General features: G+C 38.1%; 1 protein-coding gene and 1 long non-coding RNA gene across 2 annotated transcripts in view; one reads left to right on the top strand and one right to left on the bottom strand.

Annotated features, from left to right (window-relative positions):
• Positions 1 to 19434, bottom strand: part of LOC128640288 (uncharacterized) — a 231108-nt gene extending 211674 nt beyond the window's left edge. The window contains exon 1 of the long non-coding RNA XR_008399327.1: positions 19354 to 19434. This is a non-coding gene — a long non-coding RNA (uncharacterized LOC128640288). The remainder of the gene's footprint in view (positions 1 to 19353) is intronic.
• Positions 1 to 21007, top strand: part of RIPOR3 (RIPOR family member 3) — a 626178-nt gene that overhangs the window by 357442 nt on the left and 247729 nt on the right. The window lies entirely within an intron of this gene.

Raw genomic sequence — 21007 nt, 5'->3', positions numbered from 1 at the left:
CATGTTTTATATATATAAAATTAACTCTTTTGTGCCCATTAAAAAATAAAAAAGCCCTAATCTAAAAAAAAAAACACCTAAAAAAAAAAAACCTAACACTAACCCCAGAAAATGTACTCACAGTTCCTGATGTCCGGACATCCATCTTCATCTAGGCGGCGAGAAGTCTACGTCTGTTGCAGGGACATCTTCTATCTTCATCCTGGTGGCACGGAGCTGTGGCGGCGCGGAGCTGATCAGGACCGGCGACGACGACATCCAGCGCAGAGCCTCCTCTTCATGGGATCACTGAAGCTTAAATGCAAGGTACCCCTTTTATATTGAGGTACAGTTGCATTCCTATTGGCTGAAAAATTCAAATCAGCCAATAGGATGAGAGCCGCTTAAATTCTATTGACTGTTCAATTAGGGGTTAATAGGTTTAATATAGTATTTGCGGTGCGGGGGGATGGACGTTTAGGGGTTATGAGGTTTATTTAGGAAGTCGCGATGTGGGGGGTCGGCTCTTAAGGTTTATTTAGTGTTGATGATACGGGGGCAGCAGATTGGGGGTTAATACTTTAATTTAGCTAGTCGCGATGTGGGTGGGCGGCGGATCTTGTAACATTTTTGTTATGAGTTATGTGAAACATTTTTGTTTTGCAAAATCCATAACAACTGGTCTCAGATCGCGGAATGGATCCGGGCGGTATTACAACCTGTAATATGGGAGACCTCAAATTTCCACGCTCAAAAGAAATTTTTTGAGTGCGAAATGGAGAGCTGCATAAAGGCTAAAACGCTAGCGGTATAGCTGTATCGCCGCAACTTGTAATATGGGAGACCTGCATATTCCACGAGCAATGGACAATTTTTCAGCGGTATAGCCGTACCGCACCATACCGCGCAACTTGTAATCTTGGTGATTAGTAGTAGATTAGCAGTATTTCTACATTTTACTCACACTCATGCTACAGTTATTTAAAGGGACAGTAAAGTCAAAATGTAACTTTCATGATTTAGATAAAGCATGCAATTTTAAACAACTTTCCAATTTACTTCTGTTATCAAATTTGCTTTATTCTCTTGGTATCTTTTATTAAAGAGTAAAACTAGGTAGGCTTGTAAGAGCTTAGGAGTGTGCACATGTTTTTAGTATTCTATGGCAGCAGTGTTTTGCAACGTTATTTGTAGCTTTGTTATATAATGTTGCAAAACACTGCTGCCATAGAGTACTAAAGACACGTGCACACTCCTGAGCTCTTATAAGGCTACTCTTCAATAAAAGATACCAAGGGGTCGATCCGATAAAAATCGTCGCCCGCAAAAGCTGGCGACGCCAATATTTGCGTGGGTTTGGTATCACATATACGGCGTAACCTAGAAGTTACGCACGTATATTTCTGCCGTCGCCCGTAGTTTTTTGGGCTATAGGCAGGTATACCAAACCCGCGCAGTTTGGTATCCAATATGCAGCGTAAGGACTTACGTGGCGAAAATGGAGAAAACTTACTCCATTTTCACCTCGCCACAAAAAGCAGCCGTAAGAAGCCTTACGCTGACTATTGGAGACCCGTAACTTCCTAAACTGGCTGCTAAAATAAACCTAACACCTAACGCATGCGCAATGTCTATCTCCCTGTCAACCGCGATCTTCTAAAATAAACCTAACACCTAACGCATGCGCAATGTCTATCTCCCTGTCAACCGCGATCTGCTAAAATAAACCTAACACCTAACGCATGCGCAATGTCTATCTCCCTGTCAACCGCGATCTGCTAAAATAAACCTAACACCTAACGCATGCGCAATGTCTATCTACCAGTCAACCGCGATCCCCCCCCCCCCCCCGAAATCCCTAATAAAGTTATTAACCCCTAAACCGCCGCTCCCGGACCCCGCCGCCATCTACATAAACTAACCCCCTACTGTGAGCCCCTAAAACCGCCGCCATCTACCTTATCTATCCCCTAATCTGACCCCTTACACCGCCGCCACCTATATAAAAATTATTAACCCCTAATCTAATCCCCCTATACCGCCGGCAGCTATATTAATATTATTAACCCCTAATGTAAGCCCCTTACACCGCCGCCATCTCTATTAAAATGATTAACCCCTAATTTAATCTACCTACCCCGCCGCCAGCTATATTATCTATATTAACCCTAAGTATATTATAGTTAATATAGGTATTACATTATATATATTAACAATATTAACCCTAATTATATTAGGGTTAATATAGTTAATATAGTTACTATAGTATTTATATTAACTATATTAACTCTATCTAACCCTAACACCCCTAACTAAATTTATATTAAATTAATCTAATTCATTTATAAACTAAAATATTCCTATTTAAATCTAAATACTTACCTATAAAATAAACCCTAAGATAGCTACAATATAATTAATAATTACATTGTAGCTATGTTAGGGTTAATATTTATTTTACAGGTAAATTGTTAATTATTTTAACTAGGTATAATAGATATTAAATAGTTATTAACTATTTAATATCTACCTAGTTAAAATAATTACCCAATTACCTGTAAAATAAATCCTAACCTAAGTTACAAATACACCTACACTATCAATAAATTTAAGAAACTACAAACATCTATCTAAAAATACAATTAAATTAACTAAACTAAATTACAAAAAAAACAAAACACTAAATTACAAAAAATAAAAAAAAGATTACAAGATTTTTAAGCTAATTACACCTATTCTAAGCCCCCTAATAAAATAATAAACCCCCAAAATAAAAAAAATTCCCTGCCCTATTCTAAATTAAACAAATTTCAAAGCTCTTTACCTTACCAGCCCTTAAAAGGGCCTTTGGTGGGGCATGCCCCAAAGAATTCAGCTCTTTTGCATACAAATACAATCCCCCCCCCATTACAACCCACCACCCACATACCCCTATTCTAAAACCACCCAAACCCCCCTTAAAAAAGCCTAACACTACCCCCCTGAAGATCTCCCTACCTTGTCTTCACCACACCGGGCCGAACTCCTGATCCGATCCGGGCGATGTCTTCCTCCAAGCGGCAAAGAAGAATTCTTCCTCCGGCGATGTCTTCCTCCAAGCGGCAAAGAAGAATTCTTCCTCCGGCGACGTCTTCCTCCAAGCGGCAGCAAAGTCTTCATTCTTCCGGCGGCATCTTCAATCTTCTTTCTTCGCTCCGCCGCCGCGGAGCATCCATCCCGGCCGACTGCTGTACTACGAATGAGGTACCTTTAAATGACGTCATCCAAGATGGCGTCCGCCGAATTCCGATTGGCTGATAGGATTCTATCAGCCAATCGGAATTAAGTTAGAAAAATCTGATTGGCTGATTGAATCAGCCAATCAGATTCAAGTTCAATCCGATTGGCTGATCCGAACAGCCAATCAGATTGAGCTCGCATTCTATTGGCTATTTAATATCTATTATACCTAGTTAAAATAATTAACAATTTAACTGTAAAATAAATATTAACCCTAACATAGCTACAATGTAATTATTAATTATATTGTAGCTATCTTAGGGTTTATTTTATAGGTAAGTATTTAGATTTAAATAGGAATATTTTAGTTTATAAATGAATTAGATTAATTTAATATAAATTTAGTTAGGGGTGTTAGGGTTAGATAGAGTTAATATAGTTTATATAAATACTATAGTAACTATATTAACTATATTAACCCTAATATAATTAGGGTTAATATAGTTAATATATATAATGTAATACCTATATTAACTATAATATACTTAGGGTTAATATAGATAATATAGCTGGCGGCGGGGTAGGTAGATTAAATTAGGGGTTAATCATTTTAATAGAGATGGCGGCGGTGTAAGGGGCTTACATTAGGGGTTAATAATTTTAATATAGATGGCGGCGGTGTTAGGGGCTCACTTTAGGGGGTTAGAGATATAATATAGCTGGCGGCGGGGTACGGGAGCGGCGGTTTAGGGGTTAATAACTTTATTAGGTTGCGGCGGGGTACGGGAGCGGTGGTTTAGGGGTTAATAGCTTTTTTATTGTTAGGATAGTGAGGGGGGATAGCGGATAGAGGGTTAGACGTGTCGGGCTATGTTAGGGAGGCGTGTTAGACGTGTCGGGCTATGTTAGGGAGGCGTGTTAGACAGTGCGGGTGTTTTAGACTTTAGTCAGGTTTTAGAGGCGCCGGCAGTTTCTAACGTGGCGCAAGTCACTGGCGACGCCAGAAATTTGTACTTGCGCAGATTTCTGGACATCGCTGGTTTGTCAGACTTACGGCACGTTAGCATCTGACGGCGACTTATATGGGATAGCTCGAGTTGCGAGCTGAAACTGCCGGCGACGCCGGTTCCCTCGCTTGCGCCGCAAACTGCGATCTATATCGGATCGCGCCCCAAGAGAACACAGTCAATTTGATAACAGAAGTAAATTGGAAAGCTGTTTAATATTGCATGATCTATCTGAATTACAAAAGGTTAATTTTGACTTTACTGTCCCTGTGTGCTTCTTTAGGTATTTTCTACAATCTACACTACAGCCCCTTCTTATTAAAAGTGTCCCTATCCCATGCTTTACCTTGTTACTCATATTCTCAGAAGTATTCCTCTTTGTCATTCAGCATCTAGAATATCACACTAACTCTCTGCAGGGGGGATACACAAATACAATTGCATTTTAAACTCACCCCCAGGCAACTGGTTTGAACGTGTTGATATTCTATACTTTCCATGCATTTAGGTTCTTTGTTTTTTTTACCTAGCTTCCAACTAAAACAATTTAAGATGTCCTGCTAGTTTAGGAAACAACATTGCAGTTTCAAAACTGTGCATGCTGACTTGACTCTGCTTGAGAGGCGAGTGTTGCTGGCTACATGGTCAGTTATTGAAACATCAGAAACTGGTGCATTTTTTTCAGCTGAATATTATTGTGAGGATCTTTGGGTCATGGATAAAAAGAACAAACTACAAAAACAATCTGCTATATTTACATAACAATGTATAAAAGCATAATTCTTAAAGGGACACTGAACCCAATTTTTTTCTTTCGCGATTCAGATAGAACCTACCATTTTATGCAACTTTCTAATTTACTCCTAGTATCACATTTTCTTCATTCTCTTGGTATCTTTATTTGAAAAGCAAGAATGTAAGTTTAGAAGCCGGCCCATTTTTTGTGAACAACCTGGGTTGTTCTTGCTGATTGGTGGATAAATTAACCAACCAATAAACAAGTGCTGTCCAGGGGACTGAACCAAACATTGGCTGGCTCCTTAGCTTAGATGCCTTCTTTTTCAAATAAAGATAGCAAGAGAACGAAGAAAAAATTGAGAATAGGAGTAAATTAGAAAGTTGCTTAAAATTGCATGCTCTATCTGAATCATGAAAGAACATTTTTGGGTCCAGTGTCCCTTTAATTGTCCTACCTGTTTGTTTGTTTAACCTGAAAGTGACCAGCTCCACAAAACTGATTAGTCTGTTTCACTGTATACACCAATTTCATATGACTTTTAGATCATTCGTTTTTTTTAAACCACGTAGGGTTTATTTTTCAGTATGGCTTTCTGATGTTGTATTTTCCCTATTTAAAGGGACATGATTTTTGTTTTTTTCTTTCATGATTCAGATAGAGCATGCAATTTTAAACACCTTTCTAATTTACTTCTATTATCACATTTTCTTTGTTCACTTGATATCTTTTGTTGAAAAGCAGGGACGTAAGCTCAGGAGCGTGCACGTGTCTGGAGCACTATATGGTAGCAGTTTTGCAAGAATGTTATCCATTTGCAAGAGCACTAGATGGCAGCACTATTTCCTACCATGTACTGCTCCAGACACCTACCTAGGTATCACTTCAACAAAGAATACAAAAGTATATTGTGAACATATTTCTATTAAAAAATGGAATGCACCCATGCGTGTTTCAGTTTTTAACTATCCCCTTTAACTGCAAGGGTCCTCCTGCAAAACACAGAGCTTTGTAATACCTCATAAGGATAACACATCTAATACATTTTCCATATGAACTCTTTTTTTACTACTGGATAAACCTTTCTCTTGCTTAACAGCACGTAACGTTGTCAGGATTCTTCTACTATAATTCCTGTGCAGTTGTCAGGATTCTTCTACTATAATTCCTGTGCAGTTGTCAGGATTCTTCTACTATAATTCCTGTGCAGTTGTCAGGATTCTTCTACTATAATTCCTGTGCAGTTGTCAGGATTCTTCTACTATAATTCCTGTGCAGTTGTCAGGATTCTTCTACTATAATTCCTGTGCAGTTGTCAGGATTCTTCTACTATAATTCCTGTGCAGTTGTCAGGATTCTTCTACTATAATTCCTGTGCAGTTGTCAGGATTCTTCTACTATAATTCCTGTGCAGTTGTCAGGATTCTTCTACTATAATTCCTGTGCAGTTGTCAGGATTCTTCTACTATAATTCCTGTGCAGTTGTCAGGATTCTTCTACTATAATTCCTGTGCAGTTGTCAGGATTCTTCTACTATAATTCCTGTGCAGTTGTCAGGATTCTTCTACTATAATTCCTGTGCAGTTGTCAGGATTCTTCTACTATAATTCCTGTGCAGTTGTCAGGATTCTTCTACTATAATTCCTGTGCAGTTGTCAGGATTCTTCTACTATAATTCCTGTGCAGTTGTCTGGATTCTTCTATTATAATTCCTGTGCAGTTGTCAGGATTCTTCTACTATAATTCCTGTGCAGTTGTCAGGATTCTTCTACTATAATTCCTGTGCAGTTGTCAGGATTCTTATACTATAATTCCTGTGCAGTTGTCAGGATTCTTCTACTATAATTCCTGTGCAGTTGTCAGGATTCTTATACTATAGTTCCTGTGCAGTTGAGAGCAGCGATATGGATTGGTACAGCTTTCTACAATGTTCAGCTAAACCTTCACCAGAGTGCAAACTATCTCCAGGGAGTTTACAGCTCAGGCTGCAGTTCCATATTTTGTCCATCACTTGGTTATCTGTTTTTCATTGGGTGCTCTAACTCTCCTGGGGCCCGATCCGATATGAATTTTGCGCTGGTTTGGTATCCTATATACGGCGTAACCTAAAAGTTACGCTCGTATATTTCTGCCGTCGCCCGTAGTTTTTAGGGCCATAGGCAGGTATACCAAACCAGCGCAGTTTGGTATCCAATATACAGCGTAAGGACTTACGTGGCGAAAATGGAGAAATCTTACTCCATTTTCACCTCGCCACAAAAAGCAGACGTAGTAAGCCTTACGCTGTCTATTGGAGCCCCGTAACTCCCTAAACTAGCTACAAAATAAACACCTAACGCATGCGCACTGTCTATCTACCTGTCACCCGCGATCTGCTAAATAAAACCTAACACCTAAAGCATGCGCAATGTCTATCTACCTCTCACCCGCGATCTGCTAAATAAAACCTAACACCTAACGCATGCGCAATGTCTATCTACCTGTCAACCGCGATCCCCCGCCGCAATCCCTAATAAAATATTTAACCCCTAAACCGCCGATCCCGGACCCCGCCGCCACCTACATTAACTACCCCCTAATGTGATCCCCCTACACCGTCGCCAACTATATTAAACTACCCCTTAAAGTGAGCCCCTTACACCCCCACCATCTACCTTACCTACCCCCTAAAGTGAGCTCCTACCTCGCCGCCATCTACCTTACCTACCCCCTAAAGTGAACTCCTACCCTGCCGCCATCTATTTTAAAATTATTAACCCCTAATTTAATCCCCCTACCCTGCCGCCACCTATATTAAATTATTTAACCCCTAATCTAATCCCCCTACCCTGCCGCCACCTATATTAAATTAATTAACCCCTAATCTAATCCCCCTACCCCGCCGCCAGCTATATTAAATTATTTAACCCCTAAAATACTAAACTATCCCTACCACTAAACCTAAGTCTAACCCTACAAATAGCCCTGAAAAGGGCTTTTTGCGTGGCATTACCCCAAAGTAAACTGCTCTATTGCCAGCCCTTAAAAGGGCTTTTTGCGGGGCATGCCCCAAAGAAAACTGCTCTTTTACCAGCCCTTAAAAGGGCTTTTGGCAGGGCTTTGTCACAAAGTAAACTGCTCTTTTGCATCTAATCTAAATCCCCCTACACCACCGCCACCTATAATAAATGTATTACCCCCTAATCGAATCCCCCTACATGCCGCCACCTATATTAAACACATTAACCCCTAATCTAATCCCCCTACACCGCCACCAGCTATATTAACTAAATTAACCCTAATTATATTAGGGTTAATATAGTTAATATAGTTATTATATTATATATATTAACTATATTAACCCTAATTATATTAGGGTTAATATAGTTAATATCGTTATTATATTATATATATATTAAGTATAATAACCCTATCTAACTCTAACATCCCTAACTAAACTCTTATTAAAATAAATCTAATATTAAAATTATTAATTAAAATATTCCTATTTAAATCTAAATACTTACCTATAAAATAAACCCTAAGATAGCTACAATGTAATTAATAATTACATTGTAGCTATTTTAGGGTTTATATTTATTTTACAGGTAACTTGGTATTTATTTTAACTAGGTACAATAGCTATTAAATAGTTAATAACTATTTAATAGCTTCCTAGTTAAAATAATTACCAATTTACCTGTAAAATAAATCCTAACCTAAGTTACAAATACACCTTCACTATCAATAAATTAAATAAACTACAAATATCTAAACTAAAATACAATTAAATAAACTAAACTAAATTACAAAAAAAAACAAACACTAAATTACAAAAAATAAAAAAAAAGATTACAAGATTTTTAAGCTAATTACACCTATTCTAAGCCCCCTAATAAAATAATAAAGCCCCCCAAAATAAAAAAAATTCCCTACCCTATTCTAAATTTTACCTTACCAGCCCTTAAAAGGGCCTTTTGCGGGGCATGCCCCAAAGAAAACTGCTCTTTTGCCTGAAAAAAAAAACCACAATACCACCCCCCAACATTACAACCCACCACCCACATACCCCTACTCTAACCCAAACCCCCCTTAAATAAATCTAACACTACCCCCCTGAAGATCTCCCTACCTTGTCTTCATCCAGCCGGGCAGAACTCTTCATCTGATCCGGGCGATGTCTTCAATCAAGCGGCAGAGAAGAAGTCTTCCATCCGGCAATGTCTTCATCCAAGCGGCAAAGAAGAAGTCTTCCATCCGGCGATGTCTTCAATCAAGCGGCAGAGAAGAGGTCCTCCATCGGGGCAAAGTTTTCTTCCAAGCGGCATCTTCAATCTTCTTTCTTCGCTCCTCCGACGCGGAACATCCATCCGGCACGACGACTTCCCGACGAATGAGGTTCCTTTAAATGACGTCATCCAAGATGGCGTCCGTCGAATTCCGATTCTATCAGCCAATCGGAATTAAGGTAGAAAAATCTGATTGGTTGATTGAATCCGCCAATCAGATTCAAGTTCAATCTGAAAGAGACAGAAAGTACACGTGGGCCATATAGATAACACTGTGTTCAGGCACAGGGGGTTATTTAAGATCTAGCACAAAACAATGCTAAATTTAAGACAATAGATAATAAACAGTCACAGTCATGTGATCAGGGGGCTGGTAGAAGGTTCCTAGAAACAAGGTAATCACAGAGGTAAAAAGTACATTAATATAACTGTGCTGGTTATGCAAAACTGGGGAATGGGTAATAAAGGGATTATCTATCTATTAAAACAATAACAATTCTAAGGTAGACTGTCCCTTTAACTATCTTGCTATCTTTTTTATTTGAAAAGCAGGAATGTAAAGTTTAGGAGCCAGCCCATTTTTGGTTCAGAACCTGGGTAGCACTTGCTGATTGGTGGCTAAATGTAGCCACTAATAAACAAATGCTATCCAGGGTTCTGAACCTAAAATGGGCCAGCTTCTAAGCTTTACATACTTGAAAAATTGATAATAGGAGTAAATTAGAAAATTGCTTGAAATGGCATGCTCTATCCAAATCATGAAAGAAAAAAATCTGGGTTTAGTGTCCCTTTAACGGCAAAGTGCTCCAATGCAGTTCTATATATGTGTACATATGCATTTTTGTGTTTATATTTGTATATACTTGTATGTCTGTTAATACAAATATACACATATAAATACATATGTATACATATATACTCACACAGTAACACACATATATATATATATAATCATGTTGTTTACGCCAAATTCTGACCCTACCATCTGAACGTTGCAGCAGAAATCGAGACTCGTCAGACCAGGCAACGTTTTTCCAATCTTCTATTGTCCAATTTTGGTGAGCCTGTGCGAATTGTAGCCTCAGTTTCCTGTTCTTAGCTGACAGGAGTGGCACCTGGTGTGGTCTTCTGCTGCTGTAGCCCATCTGGTTCAAGGTTCGATGAGTTGTGCATTCAGATATGGTATTCTACATACCTTTGTTGTAACGAGTGGTTATTTAAGTTACTGTTGCCTGTCTTTCATCTCGAACCAGTCTGTACATTTTCCTCTGACCTCTGACATCAATAAGGCATTTTCGTCCACACAACTGCCGCTCACTGGATATTTTCTCTTTTCCGGACCATTCTCTGTAAACCCTAGAGATGGTTGTGCTTGAAAATCCCAGTAGATCAGCAGTTTTTGAAATACTCAGACAAGCCCGTCTGGCACCAACAACCATGCCAAGTTCAAAGTCACTTAAATCCCCTTTCTTCCCCATTCTGATGCTCAGTTTGAACTTCAGCAAGTCATCTTCACCACGTCTAGATGCCTAAATGCATTGAGTTGCTGCCATGTGATTGGCTGATTAGTAATTTGTGTTACCAAGCAATTGAACAGGTGTACCTAATAAAGTGGCCGGTGAGTGTATATATACATATATATGTATGTACAGTATATATGGTAAAGCCCTTTGCCTGCCTTTTTTCTAACACCTGAGACCTCATATCTTTTAGCCTTTATAACTTTTGTGTGCAATATTTTTTAAAATATTTTTATTAGATAGTGTTATTATGAGTGTAACTGTACTTTGTAATGTATTTTGATGTGTTTTGTGCAAATTTTTTGTTTTGCAAAACAGCTAACCAGTGCATTGAAGTCAAAGTAATCATTCTAGCGTAAATCACAGTTGTGCTTAAGCTATCGCGTTTACTTTTAACTTGTAATACCAGCGATAAACCCGACGAGCGCAAACACCCGCGATAAACCCCTTATTGCTTGTGCGCAAATGTTTGCTCTCCACTCATAATCTGGCCCATTATTTGGTCTCCATAGGCTTAGTACAGTAGATCATTTAGGCAAGCACCGCTCATTCATTGTGGCAGCTCACTTTTTCCCTTTCTACATATTCTATTGTAAGGTCATATTGTAGTATCAACAATGCAAATAATTGCTTATAATAGTTTCAGTAGGACTCTTAAAGGGAAATTAAACCCAACATTTTTCTTTCATGATTCATACAGAGCATACAGGTTTGAACAATGTTTCAAATTACTTCTATTATCAAATTTGCTTAATTTTCCTGGTATCCTTTGTTAAAAAAGCAACAAAGCTGAAAAAATTGGGTGAACCAATGACATGTGGGCATTATGTGCAGCCGCCAATCAGCAGCTAGCTCTCAGTAGTGCATTGCTACCATGAGTTTACCTAGTTATGTTTTTCAAAAAAGGATATCAAGAGCATCAAGTAAATCTGATAAACGAAGTAAACTGGAAATGCGTTGCATGTTCTGTCTGCATCATGAACGTTTAAAGGGACAGTCTACACCAGAATTTGTATTGTGTAACAAAATAGATTATCCTTTTTTACCCATTCCCCAGTTTTGCATAACCAACACTGTGATATTAATACACTTTTTACCTCTATGATTAACTTGTATCTAAGCCTCTGCAGGTTGCCCCCTTATTTCAGTTCTTTTGACAGACTTGCATTTTAGCCAATCAGTGCGGAATCCTAGGTAACTCCACCTGCATGAGGACAATGTTATCTATATGGCACACATGAACTAACGCTATCTAGTTGTGAAAAACTGTCAAAATGAATTCAGATAAGAGGTGGCCTTCAAGGGCTATGAAATTAGCACATGAGCCTACCTAGGTTTAGCTTTCAACTAAGAATACCAAGAGAACAAAGAAAAATTGATGATAAAAGTAAATTAGAAAGTCGTTTAAAATTGCATGCTCTATCTGAATCATGAAACTTTATTTTTGACTAGACTATCCCTTTAATTTTGTCTTTATTGTCCCTTTAAAGTGAAGGTCAAGTCCGGCTCACTTGTTTACAGTTTTTTACTGTACATTTAAAATCCGCATGATGTTCAAATTCTTAATAAATATTGGTGTCATTTAAATTTTTAATTTACAATTAGCCTCCGTTTTACCTCAATTGTCCGCCCGACATCTTCCCGCAATTGATTGACAGTTTTTCTCAATCTTATAGCCAATTGCTTTTCTACCCCCGGGGCGTCCTGTCCCTTTTTACCCAGGTCATCAATTACTATTGCGCATGCATCTAATCCCGGGAAGTATCATCTACTTCATGCTCGTGCATGATACGCGCCTGCGTATTACGCTCTATGTTTGTAATAGATACATTGAGTCTGTCACTACTATAAGAGAAGAAAGCAACTATTGCGTTCACAAGATTGAATGAATGTTTACGATCAGGTAAATACAAAGTAACACTGCTACGTGCTTAAAATGTCTACGCATGCGCGAATACGGGTAAAATATGCATGCACATTTTGAACCTGGTGTTGTGCACGAGCTTGGAAGTGAGCTTGTTGAAACGCTCGCTACGTCACTATTGCCAAAGAAGGAAGTGGCGCAGGGGAGGAGTAAAAATACGAAACATCGGTATTATATAAATCAATTTTACTACAAAATAATTTACTTTTTAAAAAAAATATGTTAGCGACTTTAATACTTAGATTATAATGATTACATGGGTGCTGTGCATATAGTTAAATTGACCTTCACTTTAATCATGCTTCACTTAGCCCTTCTTTCCATGTTGCAGCTACTGTGGATCTCCAGTTCACCCTGTTTAGGTGACATTTTCATTATGGCTCTTCATTTAAGCTGGCACAGTCTCCTGCAACCTCTGTACTATAGTGTCTTAATATCATGGATGAATAATCAGCCTCCCACGTGAATCCCTGATCCCCTATGCTGCAACCACATTCATGGGAGTCCTTCCACTTTCCTTTATCATGGCGGCCACACTTACTCCTCCTCATTGGCAGACTATTGATTTGCCTGGCAAACCCTCAATAGGGGATCAGGCTTTTAGTAGCGGCTTTAGGAACCATTCTGTGCCCTTTGTCTCATCGGTCTATTATAGCAGGGCTTAGCCTTTGTCTACATAACTGGATGAGTTTGATCACTGACACTAGCTGTTTCAGATGGGGAGTTGTATTCCAGGACGGCAAAGTGCGAGAGCTATGGCCATCTCTTATTATCAGTATTCTGGATCTCTTGGCAACCTATAGTTACCTGACACGTTGATAAGAGACTCACACAGGTGTTTCTTTATTGGTCAGATCAGACCACTGCAATAGTTTACATACATCAACAAGAAGATTTAAATAGGATAATTTCAAGTAAAATTACTTTTGAGGAAAAATCTATCTAAAAATATGTTTTTCAAGATACATTATAATCCAAAGGCTATTCACCCTTAAATAATGAATAGTTTTTAATTATGTAGCATGAGGCTGTATATTCATGACTAACGTTTCATTTTTTGGGTAAATAAATTCTAATAATCCATTCACAATGTTATGCTCTCCAAGAGGATTCTGTAAGATTATTTTGGGCATTTTTCTATCTAGCAGATATTGTTACATATTCTTGGTTTTGTAGTTCTCAAAACTATGAATTTGTGTCTGCAGATTAGTAACATGCCTCTTCCTCACAACAAAAAATGTTATGAAATAAACATACCGAGTTGAGAAATAGACCCAAATGTATGTTTTATGATTCAGATTGAAAATAAAATGTAATTATTTTTTTGAGATTTACTTATTGTATAAAATTTGCTTCATTATCTTAGTATCCTTTGTTGAAGGAGCAGCAATGCTCTACTAGGAGCTAGCTGAACACATGGGGTGAGCCTTTGACTAAAGGCATAGTGTATATGTGCAACCACCTATCAGCTCCTAGCTTGCTGTAGTGCATTGCTGCTTCTGAGCCTACCTAAATATGCCTTTTTTACAATGGATATAAAGAGAACAAAGGCAATTACTTTGCAATATTATAACATTTTCCCTTTTTTATGTTACTTAAAGGGACATTAAACACTAATGCCTAGATTTAGAGTTCTGCGGCCAAAGAGGTGCGTTAGCTACGCATGCTTTTTTCTGGCCGCACCTTTTAAATACTGCTGGTATTGAGAGTTCAGAGAATAGCTGCGTTAGGCTCCAAAAAAGGAGCGTAGAGCATATTTAACGCAACTTCAACTCTCGATACCAGCGGTGCTTACGGACGCGGCCAGCTTCAAAAACGTGCTCGTGCACGATTCCCCCATAGAAAACAATGGGGCTGTTTGAGCTGAAAAAAAACCTAACACCTGCAAAAAAGCCGCGTTCAGCTCCTAACGCAGCCCCATTGTTTGCTATGGGGAAACACTTCCTACGTCTGCACCTAACACTCTAACATGTACCCCGAGTCTAAACACCCCTAACCTTACACTTATTAACCCCTATTCTGCCGCCCCCGCTATCGCTGACCCCTGCATATTATTATTAACCCCTAATCTGCCGCTTCGTAAACCGACGCTACTTACATTATTCCTATGTACCCCTAATCTGCTGCCCCTAACACCGCCGACCCCTATATTATATTTATTAACCCTAATCTGCCCCCCACAACGTCGCCTCCACCTGCCTACACTTATTAACCCCTAATCTGCCGAGCGGACCGCACCGCTATTATAATAAAGTTATTAACCCCTAATCCGCCTCACTAACCCTATAATAAATAGTATTAACCCCTAATCTGCTTTACCTAACATCGCCGACACCAAACTTCAAACATTAACCCCTAATCTGCCGACTGGAGCTCACCGCTATTCTAATAAATGTATTAACCCCTAAAGCTAAGTCTAACCCTAACACTAACACCCCCCCTAAGTTAAATATAATTTAAATCTAACGAAATAAATTAACTCTTATTAAATAAACTATTCCTATTTAAAGCTAAATACTTACCTGTAAAATAAATCCTAATATAGCTACAATATAAATTATATTTATATTATAGCTATTTTAGGATTTATATTTATTTTACAGGTAACTTTGTATTTATTTTAACCAGGTACAATAGCTATTAAATAGTTCAGAACTATTTAATAGCTAAAATAGTTAAAATAATTACAAAATTACCTGTAAAATAAATCCTAACCTAAGTTACAATTAAACCTAACACTACACTATCAATAAATTAATTAAATAAAATACCTACAATTAAACCTAACACTACACTATCAATACATTAATTAAATACAATATCTACAAATAAATACAATGAAATAAACTAACTAAAGTACAAAAAATAAAAAAGAACTAAGTTACAAAAAATAAAAAAATATTTACAAACATCAGAAAAATATTACAACAATTTTAAACTAATTACACCTACTCTAAGCCCCCTAATAAAATAACAAAGACCCCCAAAATAAAAAAATGCCCTACCCTATTCTAAATTACAAAAGTTCAAAGCTCTTTTACCTTACCAGCCCTGAACAGGGCCCTTTGCGGGGCATGCCCCAAAGAATTCAGCTCTTTTGCCTGTAAAAAAAACACATACAATACCCCCCCAACATTACAAACCACCACCCACATACCCCTAATCTAACCCAAACCCCCCTTAAATAAACCTAACACTAAGCCCCTGAAGATCTTCCTACCTTATCTTCACCATACCAGGTTCACCGATCGATCCAGAAGAGCTCCTCCGATGTCTTGATCCAAGCCCAAGCGGGGGGCTGAAGATGTCCATGATCCGGCTGAAGTCTTCATCCAAGCGGGAGCTGAAGAGGTCCATGATCCGGCTGAAGTCTTCATCCAAGCGGGAGCTGAAGAGGTCCATGATCCGGCTGAAGTCTTCTATCAACGGCATCTTCAATCTTCTTTCTTCCGGATCCATGTTCATCCCGCCGACGCAGAACATCCATCTTCACCGACGACTTCCCGATGAATGACGGTTCCTTTAAGGGACGTCATCCAAGATGGCGTCCCTCGAATTCCGATTGGCTGATAGGATTCTATCAGCCAATCGGAATTAAGGTAGGAAAATTCTGATTGGCTGATGGAATCAGCCAATCAGAATCAAGTTCAATCCGATTGGCTGATTCAATCAGCCAATCAGATTGAGCTCGCATTTTATTGGCTGTTCCGATCAGCCAATAGAATGTGAGCTCAATCTGATTGGCTGATCGGATCAGCCAATCGGATTGAACTTGATTCTGATTGGCTGATTCCATCAGCCAATCAGAATTTTCCTACCTTAATTCCGATTGGCTGATAGAATCCTATTAGCCAATCGGAATTCGAGGGACGCCATCTTGGATGACGTCCCTTAAAGGAACCGTCATTCGTCGGGAAGTCGTCGGTGAAGATGGATGTTCCGCATCGGCGGGATGAACATGGATCCAGAAGAAAGAAGATTGAAGATGCCGTTGATAGAAGACTTCAGCCGGATCATGGACCTCTTCAGCTCCCGCTTGGATGAAGACTTCAGCCGGATCATGGACATCTTCAGCCCCCCGCTTGGGCTTGGATCAAGACATCGGAGGAGCTCTTCTGGATCGATCGGTGAACCTGGTATGGTGAAGATAAGGTAGGAAGATCTTCAGGGGCTTAGTGTTAGGTTTTTGTAAGGGGGGTTTGGGTTAGATTAGGGGTATGTGGGTGGTGGGTTGTAATGTTAGGGGGGGTATTGTATGTGTTTTTTTTACAGGCAAAAGAGCTGAATTCTTTGGGGCATGCCCCGCAAAGGGCCCTGTTCAGGGCTGGTAAGGTAAAAGAGCTTTGAACTTTTGTAATTTAGAATAGGGTAGGGCATTTTTTTATTTTGGGGGGCTTTGTTATTTTATTAGGGGGCTTAGAGTAGGTGTAATTAGTTTAAAATTGTTGTAATATTTTTCTGATGTTTGTAAATATTTTTTTATTTTTTGTAACTTAGTTCTTTTTTATTTTTTGTACTTTAGTTAGTTTATTTCATTGTATTTATTTGTAGATATTGTATTTAATTAATTTATTGATAGTGTAGTGTTAGATTTAATTGTAGGTAATTGTAGGTATTTTATTTAATTAATTTATTGATAGTGTAGTGTTAGGTTTAATTGTAACTTAGGTTAGGATTTATTTTACAGGTAATTTTGTAATTATTTTAACTATTTTAGCTATTAAATAGTTCTTAACTATTTAATAGCTATTGTACCTGGTTAAAATAAATACAAAGTTACCTGTAAAATAAATATAAATCCTAAAATAGCTATAATATAATTATAATTTATATTGTAGCTATATTAGGGTTTATTTTACAGGTAAGTATTTAGCTTTAAATAGGAATAATTTATTTAATAAGAGTTAATTTATTTCGTTAGATTTAAATTATATTTAATTTAGGGGGGTGTTAGGGTTAGGGTTAGACTTAGCTTTAGGGGTTAATCCATTTATTACAGTAGCAGCGAGATTCGGTCGGCAGATTAGGGGTTAATAATTGAAGTTAGGTGTCGGCGATGTTAGGGAGGGCAGATTAGGGGTTAATACTATTTATTATAGGGTTATTGAGGCAGGAGTGAGGCGGATTAGGGGTTAATAACTTTATTATAGTAGCGGTGAGATCCGCTCGGCAGATTAGGGGTTAATAAGTGTAGGCAGGTGGAGGCGACGTTGAGGGGGGCAGATTAGGGGCTAATAAATATAATATAGGGGTCGGCGGTGTTAGGGGCAGCAGATTAGGGGTACATAAGGATAACGTAGGTGGCGGTCGGCAGATTAGGGGTTAATTATTGTAGGTAGCTGGCAGCGACGTTGTGGGGGGCAGGTTAGGGGCTAATAAATATAATATAGGGGTCAGCGGTGTTAGGGGCAGCAGATTAGGGGTACATAAGTATAACGTAGGTGGCGGTCGGCAGATTAGGGGTTAAAAAAATTTAATAATTTGGGGGGACCTCGGTTTAGGTGTACATAGGTAGTTTATGGGTGTTAGTGTACTTTAGAGCACAGTAGTTAAGAGCTTTATAAACCGGCATTAGCCCAGAAAGCTCTTAACTACTGACTTTTTTCTGCGGCTGGAGTTTTGTCGTTAGATTTCTAAAGCTCACTTCAGCCACGACTCTAAATACAGGAGTTAGAAAGATCCCATTGAAAATATAGGATACGCAATTGACGTAAGGGGATCTGCGGTATGGAAAAGTTGCGGCTGAAAAGTGAGCGTTAGACCCTTTAATGACTGACTCCAAATACCAGAGGGCGGTAAAAACCAGCGTTAGGAGCCTCTAACGCTGGTTTTGACGGCTACCGCCAAACTCTAAATCTAGGCCTAAGTAAATGCTACATAGAATGATATATTCAAAGAAGAGATCAGTCTGGGAATAACATGTAGATGTATTTTTTTTAAGTTTCATTAGTTGTTTAAATAGTGACAACATTAGTTTAAAGTTTGAATGTCTATAAAACAATTGGAGCTGCCATGTTGTAACTTAGGTTACTTTCTTTGCTGTGGCAAATTAGGGACAGTTATAAACAGCTCACTAGAGTATGCAGCCAATGGCTGTGTGGAATATAATACACACAGGGACAAAATAAATAATAAAAGTATATTATACAATTTTATATATATATATATATATATATATATATATATATATATATATATATATATATATATATATATATATATATATATAGGCTTACCATAATTTTTAGAGGTGAAACTGGGACCACCTGGTGCGGTGCCAGTGGGGGTGTGGCCAGGGGTGTGGTCAAGGGAATGTGGCAATTACCGGTCCTTTTAAAGTAGTAGCTTTTATGTGCGCAATGTTTTGTGGATGCTCTACCCTTCCTCAGTCAAACAAGTGAATCACACAGTTTAAATAGACCATAACACCACCCCAGAGTGAAAAAGGTACCATTACATTGTCATGGCAACACATACACAACATGAGCAAATAAATAATTCATCTAAATCTCAGATTCTAAATAATGCCAAAAATCAAGCAAAATTATCAATTTCATAAAATAGTGAAAAGAGTATACATCACACAATTTAATATCTGCAGTGTAATATGTGTTTTATGTGTCTAATTAAGGAACAGAGCCAAATACTGATAAGGCATACATGTAACATTGAATGAAATAAGTAAAAAAGAAACACATACCTGCTAAAGCTGTTTAAGAGGCTACTCTATACCATAATGCAGGAAGATTATAGCCAAAATGCTATCCTGCGTGAAGTAAAGCAAGATCCAGGCCAAAAATCCTGCCTGTCTGCACTTCCTGCTCATACTTCTATGATTCCCCTAAAGGTCTATCACTGCTGATGTCACCAGGGGTCGGGGTGTTACATTCTTAGAAAAATAAACCAAGTAGTACTACAAAATAAAAAAACCTATGCTGCTCACTCAGCCTGTACAGTATTATTAAATGTAAACTTTGAAGGACACGAACGTTAAGCTAAGCAGGGCTGTATGTAACAAAGTACCAGCATCCAACTATACTGGAGAGTCACAGTCCAGTCATTTTGAATAATGTGTCTGGGTTTTAGGCGGTCTGAAACCCGGACACATGATTTGAAACCCAGAGGTGGCAACCCTACTGGGACAGAATGAACAACCGGGTGGGACACTGGGACAGCGCCTCCAAACCGGGACAATCCCAGTAAAAGTGGGACTTCTGGTAAGCCTATATATATATATACACATATACAATTCATCATTTTATATAACCATCTCAAAGTGTTTAATGTCCCTTTAAGCTTTCCAAAGCAAACAATAGTTTAACATAAATTTATGTAATGGTAATTTGTGCAATAAAAATTGGAAAAAATTATTAGCTAATTTTAAATAATATATTTATGCACATATTAATTCACACACGCACAAACGTATTTGCAAGCTCATCCCTTAGCAAAAAATGATTAGGAACTGCTCACTTAAAGTGAATGTCAATTTAGATGAATCGGTGCCGGTTTTTAATAATCCTATTAAAAACAAGGGAACTTTAATTCATAAAAATTTACATTTCACTCGTTTTCTTCAAATACTTCCTCCACCCGTCGCAAGCCCTCTTCCCAGGTCCAAAATGACGAAGTCAGATTCGTCATTTCTGACGTATGAAGAGGCTTCCGACGGCCGGGGGAATCGCTGGAGCAGCTGTGAAGATTGAAAGGTAAGTATTTAAGGAAAACAAGTGAAATGTAAATTTTGATGAATTAAAGGGACATGAAACCCACATTTTTGCTTTCATGATTTGGATAGAACATACAATTTTAAACAACTTTCCAATTTACTTCCATTATTTTTGTTGAAAAGTATATCTAAATAGACTCAGTAGCTGCTGATAGGTGGCTGCACATAGATGCCTCGTGTGATTGGCTCACCCATATGCATTGCTATTTCTTTAACAAAGGATATCTAAAGAATGAAGCAAATAAAATAATAGAAGTAAATTGGAATGTTGTTTAAAATTGTATACTCTATCTGAATCAAGAAAGAAACATTTTGGGTTCCATGTCCCTTTAAAGTGCCTTTGTTTTTAATAGGATTATTAAAAACCAGGCACCGATTTATCTAAATTGACATTCACTTTAATACAATAATGTAAATCTATACATGTAACATAACACCCCCTTGTGGTGATAAGTTCAAAGGCAGTGATAGAAATTATTTTTATTTCAGGCAAATACTTGTTTGAATGCATCATGTGCTAACTGTATAATATCTCACCTGCTGTACTGGAATTCTTTGCAAGTATGTGTCAAATATTGAGAAAACATATTAATCTAATTATTTCCAAAAGGTCTTGTCAAACACA

The sequence above is a fragment of the Bombina bombina genome, chromosome 1, assembly GCF_027579735.1.
Source record: "Bombina bombina isolate aBomBom1 chromosome 1, aBomBom1.pri, whole genome shotgun sequence".
Taxonomy (NCBI): domain Eukaryota; kingdom Metazoa; phylum Chordata; class Amphibia; order Anura; family Bombinatoridae; genus Bombina; species Bombina bombina.
This window is presented reverse-complemented; position numbering and strand designations above follow the sequence as displayed.